Below are 9,152 nucleotides of genomic sequence, written 5' to 3'. Positions count from 1 at the left end.
CAAAGTCTTGGTGTGCCTGGGTGGCTCAGTTGGTAAAGCCTCTGCCTTCAGCTCAGGTCATGATCTCGGAGTCCTGGGATCGAGCCCTACATCAAGCTCCCTGCTTGGTGGGGAGTCTGCTTCTCCTTCTGCCCCTCACCCCACTCATACTCTCTCTCTCAAATAATAAATAAAATCTTTTTTAAAAAATATTTTATTTATTTATTTGGCACACAGAGATTGAGAGGTAGAGAGCAAGCACAAGGAGGGGGAGTGGGAGAGGGAGAAGCAGGCTCCCTACTGAGCAAGGAGCCCAATGCGGGGCTCGACCCCAGGACCCCAGGATCATGACCTGAGCCAAAGGCAGCCACTTAACCAACTGAGCCATCCAGGCGCCCCAAATAAATAAAATCTTAAAAAAAAAAAAAAGATTGCTGTGAAGTCTTAAAAGGCCAAATGTAAAGTCTAAAAAAATTCTCTTGTTTATTTTGTAACTTTTTCTCATGGTCTCCCTTCACCTAGATTTGCTCAATAAATGTTATTGAGTATGACTAATAGTCAATAGGTTTTAAATGCCTGTTGAGGGAATAAATGTTTGAATACTTAATGAATGAGGCGTAAAACCTTAGTATATCCTGAAAATTAGAATGACAACAATGTACAGACCTGCTTTCTCTTTTCTTTGAAAGTAATCTCCTAAAACCAAATACTTTAAGCCAAATAGTGTTGAAACTGAAAAGACAGTCTCTAGTCCTGCAGCCTCTCATCTGCTCTCGCAGTAATCGGTATGCAAATCATATGCTAATCTGTGTTATCTTCCCTTGTACACCTGTGGGCAGCACCATACACAGTCAGCTGTATCTCCCCAGGTGTTGAATAATGGAAACACAGAGCATCAAAGCTAGAAGGGACATTAGATGTCATATGACACAAGCTGATGAAGAATCCAAGGCAAAAGCAGAGTTTGAACCTCGATCTCCCATTTGCCCAGTCCAGAGTTTTCTTGTGTTGTGCCACAAAGCCTTACTTCAAGCATATAGGTGCTCAATAAACACTTAAAGATACTATGTACTTTCCATTCTGCCTTTACGCTTTTGTCATTTAGCATTGTGGTACTTAGAATTGTCGTTAGAAGCATGGCTGTGGAATCAGACAGACTTAGATTTGAATAATGGCTCCACCACTCACGAGCTGTGTGACCTCTTGCAATCCTGTGAGCTCCACCTTCAACATATAATCTCATCCCTGGCCACACCACCATGAACATGCATGAAATCGTCAAGATACAAACCGAATCTACAGTTCTCACCATCTCCGCTGTTATCTACCTAGGCCCAGCCACCATCATCTCTTTCCTGGACCGCTGCAATAGGCTCCTGACAGGTCACCCAGTTTCTAGTCTTGTTCCTCTACTGTCTACTTTCCACACAGTAAGGAGGATCATGTCACTGTCCTGCTCAATTCCTCCAATGGCTTCCCATCACATTTAGAACAAGAGCCCAGAGGGTCACAGTTGGTTGGCACAGTTGGTTAAGCGTCTCAGGATGGTGAGCTCAAGCCCCGAGTCAGTCTCTGTACTCAGCAGGGAGTCTGCTTAAGACTATCTCTCTTCTGGGGCTCCTGGGTGGCTCAGATGGTTAAGCGTCGGCCTTCGGCTCGTTGGGGGAAATTGAGCCTGCATCATCAGACCTGCGCTTAGTGGGGAGTCTGTTTTCCCTCTCTCTCTAACTCTGCCTTCCCCTACCCCCTGCACTTGCCCTCTCTCTCTGAAGTAAATCTTTTTTTAAAAAAGAAAATCTGACATAAAATAATTATTAACAATTCATCAGCAAATAGGCCCCATCAAGTGCCTCTAATATTCAGGCATTTGGTTTACACTTAATGAAGTTAAAAACCTATATCCTCTCCTAAGGTCCCAGAGCGACCATTCTTGTCTACCCTGGGCCACCCTTCCCTCTGCTCTTATCTAAAGAACCAACATCTTCACATTCTTCTTCTCTAAAACCTCTGCAGATTTAGAACTAAATCAAAGGACCAAGTACAAAGCTCCTTCTTCGGCTACAAAGTCTCTATTTTCTGACTCTAAAACACCTTCCCCTGCTTCCAACTCCCTTTATACTTAAACTCATTAAACTTCTTGCCATTCAGACACAAGCTAGGCCTTTTCCTTGCTCTGCCTTTGCACTCAACATTAATTCCACCTAAAATAGCAATAAGAGGTTGAGGGGAGAAAGAGAAGGCTATGCTTGTTGAATACTTACTGAGTGCCCTGCCTACCGTATCCTATCTAATTTGCACAGCAAACCCATGAGGTAGTTTCCTCCATTTTGCTGATGAGGATATTCATTTTAGCGGGATTAAGTAACCTCGTTCAAGGTCACTCAGCTAGCATATGGCAGGACTAGCTTCGGAGCCAAAGTCCAACTCCAAGATCCATGTTCTGGCCTTTTTCAGCATGGCTGACACTCTCCAACCACTGTTGTCTTCGGGCATTATCCTTCAGACTTCGCTCAACGTTTTCTTCTTTTGGCCTACACAGCCTCTCTCAGATATAGTTAGCTGCATAGTACCCTGTTTATACTCCCCTATTAGTACTTATATTTTTAATTGAGATATAATTTACATAATATAAAATCCATCTGCTTAAAGTTACAACTCATGGGGCCCCAGGCAGGCTCCGTCTGTAGAGCATGGGACTCTTGGATCTCGGGGTCATGAGTTCGAGCCCCATGTTGGGGGTAGAGTTTACTTGAAAAAAATAAAATAATTAAAATAAAGCGTATAGGGCGCCTGGGTGGCTCAGTTGGTTAAGCGGCTGCCTTCGGCTCAGGCCATGATCCTGGAGTTCCGGGATCGAGTCCCACATCGGGCTCCCTGCTCAGCGGGGAGTCTGCTTCTCCCTCTGACCCTCTTCCCTCTCGTGCTATCTCTCATTCTCTCTCTCTCAAATAAATAAATAAAATCTTTAAAAAAATAAAATAAAGCGTATAACTCAGTGTATATTCAAAATGTTGTATAACCATCACCACTATATAATTTCAGAACATTTTCATCACTCTAAAAGAAACTCCATGATCCTTAAGCAATCGTTCTTCATTATACCTTCTCTGCAACCTCTGGCAACCACTAATCTGCTTTTTGTTTCTTTGGGTTTGCCTATTCTGAATATTTACTATAAATGGAATCATACAGAGGTGCCTGGGTGGCTCATTTGGTTAAGTGCTTGACTCTTGATTTTGGCTCAGGTCATGATCTCAGGGTCTTGGGATCAAGCCCCGCATCAAGCTCCCTGCTCATTGTGGAGTCTACTTGAGGATTCTCTCTCTTTGTCCCCCCTCCAACTCACATGCTCCCTCTCTCTCTCTCAGATAAATAAATCTTAAAAAAAAAAAAATAAACAAAATAAAATAAATGGAATCATACAGTATGTGGTCTTTTGTATCTGGCTTCTTTTACTTAGCTTAGTGTTTTCAAGGTTCACTCACGTTGTAATATCTTTCAGTACCTTATTCCTTTTTACAGATAAATAGGATTCCATTTTATGGATATATCACATTTTGTTTATCCATTCTTCAATTAATAGACATTTGGTTTGATTTCACTTTTTAGGTATTATGAATAACACTTTATTTTTTTACCTTCACACACTTTTTTTTTTTTTTTTAATTCATGAGAGAGAGAGAGAGGCAGAGGGAGAAGCAGGCTTCCTGTGGAGCAGGGAGCCCAATGCGGGGCTCGATCCCAAGACCCTGGGATCATGACCTGAGCCAAAGGCAGACGCCCAACCGACTGAGCCACCCAGGCACCCTACCTTCACTAGTTTTTGTGCAGACATATGTTTTTAATTCTCGGTTATATAACTAGGTGTGTAATCCCTGGGTCATACTCTCTGTTTTACATCTTAAGGAACTGTTTCTAAAGCAGCTGCAGCACTTTCGATTCCCACCAGCCATGTGTGAGTGTTCCAACTTCTGCTCATGTTTGCCAACACTTGTTATTATCTACCATTTGATTATAGTCAAACTAGACAGTGTGAAGTAGAATCTCATTGTGATTTAGGGCTGCATTTCCCTAACGACTAATGATTTTTTTCATGTTTTTATTGGCCATCCTATGTTGTCTTTAGGGAAATATTTATTCAAGTTCTTTGCCCACAAAAAATTGAGTTACGTGTCTTCTTATGGTTGAGTTCTAAGAGTTACTTATATATCTGAATACTAGTACCTTATCAGATATATGATTTGCAAATATATTCTCACATTCTGTGGGATGATTTTTCACTTTCTTGATGGTGTCCTTTGAAATACCAGTATTTTGGGGGCACCTGGGTGGCTTAGTCAGTTAAGCATCTGACTCTTGATTTTGGTGCAGGTCATGATCTCAGGGTTGTGAGATCAAACCCCACATCAGGCTCTGCGCTGGGCATGGAGCCTGCTTAAGATTCTCTCTCTTCCTTTCCCTTGGTCCCTCCCCCACCAACCCCACCCCTTACGTGCCCTCTCTCTCAATAAAAAAAAAAAAAAAGGAAAGAAATATCAGTGTTTTTAACTTTGATGAAGTTCAATTTATTTTTTTCTTTTGTTATTTGTGTTTCTGGTGTCAATCTAAGAAACCGTTGCCTAATCTTAAATCATAAAGATTTACTATGTTTTCTTCTAAGGGTTTTATAATTTTAGCTCTTACATTTAGATCTTTAATCCATTTTGAGTTAAATTTTGTAAATGGTTTAGGTAGGGGTCCAACTTCATTTTTTTGTACATGGATATCCAACTGTTGTGGCATCATTTGTTAAAAACAACTACAATTATTTCCCCCACTTAAATGGCTTGACTCTTACCACATTTTTTTTTTAAGATTTTATTTATTTGAGAGACAGAGAGAGAGTACAAGTGGGAGGTGAGGGACAGTGGGAGAGGGAGAAACAGACTCCCCACTGAGCAGGGAGCCTGATGTGGGGCTCAATCCCAGGATCCCAAGATCATGACCTGAGCAGAATGCAGACGTTCAACCGACTGAGCCACCCAGGAATCTTCCTTACCACATGCTTTTAAGTAAATGTTGACACACATCTACTACTGTGAACTTGGGGGCAAGTTTTTTTGTATTCCTACCCCCATGTCCAGCATGGGACTATGACATAGTAAACCCTCAACAAACGTGTCAATGAATGAAAAGCTGGTTGGAGATTCCTAGTGTTGACCAACAAATATCAAGTGCCATAAACTTTGCTGGGTGCTGGGAAAATTTTATACATAAAGAAAGTTCACAGTCCAGTGAATTTTTTCAAACCCAAAAGGGTCCAAGAGTTCCCAGAATCCTACAGTTCTAGACCGGAATTGGTCTTGGAGATCATGGACCTCATTTTCCAGTAAGAAAAAGCAGACCTCTAAAGGCTGCATAGCAACTTGTGGCCTATCTCATGTAAATTTGCCAAGGGACTCGGGTCTCTTTGAAATTACATTCTCTTACAAGTTAACAAAGGATTTTTTCATTGAGTCCTTGATAAGGCATTTTTTCAGTTAGTCCTTGATAAAGTCCCTTCCAGATGAAAGACAACTGCTTCTGTTTTATACCACACTTATCTTCTGCGATAACTGCTATCAGAGATTGAAAACAAAATTCCTCCACCCTCGCTGCACATAATTACTCCTTTCTCTGAATTTCTATGGATCAGACTTGCTTTTCCACAAGATTAGCAATTTCTTCTGGACTGCCCTATTGCTTTTGATTGTTACATAATCTTGAATTGTTACTTATCACAGGTTTATGTGTGACCCTCCTACGTAAACTGCTCCAACTAGCCTTAGGGGCAAAAATTGGATTTTACTTTATTGTGTGAAATAGAGAGCCTTGTATCTAGGGGACATGTGGTACATGTTTCTTGATATTATTTGTGTATTTAAATAATTCATGTTTAAAATAAGAAGCTAGTTGGCCTAAGTGTCATTCTGTTTTCCCTTTTCCATAGATAATAAGGCAGCTTACTCAGATGCTCAGGGTGAGAGGCTCTAGGGGAAAAGCACATTTTCTCATTTGGAAATTTTCTAGTGCCCCTCCACTTGCTTTCCTGGAGGAATGGAGAGACTAGAGACCCAATAACTAGTGCATAAATATATTTAAATATTTCTTTAATATTACTATTCAAGTTTTAAAATTCTATTAAAAGGATAAAAAAGATTGGCAGAATTCTCCCAAGAACTGAGTAAATTTAACTCTCAAGGGAACTCTGAGTGGTAGTTTTAAATTACTGAGGTAGAAAGTACAGAAAGACATCCTGTTTCTCTTATCTCAAGCTTGCTTTCTAGTTATGAGATGGAGAAACAAGATGGAATAATCTAGCCTCATATTGAATAGTGCCTTTTAGAACATAACCAAAATCTTTGGAACTGTTTCAGTTAAAATTTTATTTTTTTAAGATTTTGTTTTTCTAAGTAACCTCTATACCCAATGTGGGACTCAAACTCACAACCCCAAGATCAAGGGTTGCATGCTCTACTGATTGAGCCAGCCAGGCATCCCAATTTAAAATTTTAGTTTTTTTTCAAGATTTTATTGGTTTGTTTGAGAGAGAGAGAGAGAGAGAGAGAGAGGGAGAGCATGGGGGCAGGGCAGAGAGAGAAGGAGACTCCCCGCTGAGCAGGGAGCCAGGATAATGACCTGAGCCGAACACAGACGCTAAACCACCCAGGAGTTCCCCTGATTTAAAATTTTAAATTAAGAGTAAATAAAAGGTTGCTAAACGAGAAAAAATGAGTATATCAGGAGATGCTACTCAGTATACTGTCATGCATCTATGGGAACACAGTGAGTCTATTAATTGATTGTGATGAGAACAAATTATGTGTGGGTTAAAGTGATTCTCTAATTACAACAGATCCGGACAGCATTTTCATACGTGGTTAGATCATAGAAAACAAATAAAAAACAAAATATGAAACTAAGAATTTTGGGAAGTTAATTTTCTTCTTCATCTGCCAGAAATCACTCATTCCCCGTTTCAAATTCATGATATGTAAAAATTATGCTAATGAATGAAAAGCTTTGAGGCAATGATAAAAATCATTGTCATTTCCCTTCTCTGGACTTCATTTGTAAAATGAAGCCCAGACTTTTTGCTCCTCAAATTCATCACTGGACCAGCAGCATAAGTATCCCACAAAAGCTGGTTTGAAATGTAGAATCTGAGTCCCATTCTCTATCTTTTAAATCAGAATCTTCACTGTAATAAAATCTCTACTTAATTTGTATGCATATTAAAGTTTCAGGGACACCTGGGTAGCCCAGTCGGTGAAGCGTCTGCCTTCAGCTCAGGTCATGATCCCAGGGTCCTGGGATCGAGCCCCACATCAGGCTCCTTGCTCAGCAGGGAGCCTGCTTCTCCCTCTCCCAGCAGCTCCCCCTGTTTGTGTGCGCTCTCTCTGTCAAATAAATAAAAATCTTTTTTTTAAGATTTTATTTATTCTTTGAGACACAGAGATACAGAGAGAGAGAGAGAAAGCATGAGCAGGGAGAGAGGCAGAGGGAGAGGGAGAAGCAGGCTCCTCGCTGAGCCAGGAGCCTGATGCGGGGCTCGATCCCAGGACCCTGGGATCACGACCTGAGCCGAAGGCAGACGCCCAACCATCTGAGCCACCCAGGCACCCCTAAATAAAAATCTTTTAAAAAAGAAAATAGAACTTAAAAAAATAAAAATAAAGCTTCAGAAGACTGAATTAGATGATATAAAGTAAATTCTATCTAGTAAACTCTACCAACCCATGATTCGAGTTGAAAGGTTCCGAGTTAGGTAAAATCAGAGTCACTTCCTTACAAGCTGTGTTTGACTTGAGTAAATAGATTGCTCAGCAAGCTGAACTAACTTTTCAGGTCACAGCTTTAACAGCTTTAAGGCAAACAGCAAATAAAGACTCGCTCTGCTGGTTTGGTGTTGCCAGCTTCCTTCCTCTTTCACTAAGATTAATTTTAGTATTTAAGTGGACGTAAACCAATATAAAATTATTTAAATATCAAATTAAATTTATCATAAATAAATTTATGATTTAATATATGTTAAATACCTAGAATTTTCTAAATGCCAAAAGAATTTACAAGGTAAGATTCCTGCTCTTGAGGCACCTAATGAAAATATTAGCTTCGCTGTAAAAGTCTCCGTGTCTGGAGCCCTTTGCTGATTTAATTATAGACTGATGTGTAATTTGTTATTATCTGGAAGAAGAAGCCATACCGATTCAGTGAAATACCTCCTGCTCAAGTTGCAGGATGATAAGACCAGTGTGCAGATGAACTAACAGGCAGCTTTATCTCTGGAGTGCTGTTCCCATTGACACTGTATGTGTGATTAAGCAGCCAGAAATCATTATAAACTATGAACCCGGCTTTTTCCTCTGATTTCTCTGTGGCCCAAAATAGAATACGGTTTAATTCAAGATCAGCAGAAATTCAATATGAAAAGTATTTGAGTCCGATAGGAAGCGGGTGGTGGCTGTAGAGAAAATGAGTGAGTCGTCCGTGGCAGGGGAGAGGGGTTGGCAACCTTGTTGGGAAGGGTTGACTGTAGAGGCTGTGAGAAAGAACTGGGTCACTGAAGAGGCCAGTGCTGGGTGAGTGAGCAGCTGGAGCAGTGAGAATTTATTAGATAAAGTTTACATTTTCAATTGAATGTGCCAGCCTCAAGGTTTGCTTTTTCAAATTGGAGGGGAGCTTGTATTTAATGGTTGATTGCCATTAGTGACAGCATCCTGGGTATGCAAACGTCATTAGACAATGATACTTCTAAACGAAGTTTCTATGTGTTGATGGAGGCTCCTTCAACATGTTGTTTTACTAGTCAACTTTGTGCCTTTCAATCTAGCCAGACACAAGTGGGTTCTTCTGGTTCCCAAAGAAGACAAGGTAGTATTCATGAACTGTTGCAATTATTCTTTATCGCTTATTGGCACATAGCTTGCTATTTTGCATTTTTTTCCTCTTTATTGGTATATGTCCTGACATTCTACCTGGATTATATCTTTCTTGAAAAGGAGACAATACTGCCTGACACCAATTAACCTTATAGGAGTTAATTATGTCGAGATTTCTTAGACCTCTTTGAGTATTCAGCAACCTTCATTAAGTAAATGTTTTAAAATTTTTTTGCATTACTGACTCCACTTAATGGAGCTCTCCATTAAAGC

Source organism: Callorhinus ursinus, unplaced genomic scaffold, assembly GCF_003265705.2.
Source record: "Callorhinus ursinus isolate GAN/ISIS: 27379988/994484 unplaced genomic scaffold, GSC_fseal_2.0 scaffold1, whole genome shotgun sequence".
Lineage (NCBI taxonomy): Eukaryota > Metazoa > Chordata > Mammalia > Carnivora > Otariidae > Callorhinus > Callorhinus ursinus.
The sequence above is the reverse complement of the archived record's forward strand: the minus strand, read 5'-3'. Positions refer to the sequence as shown.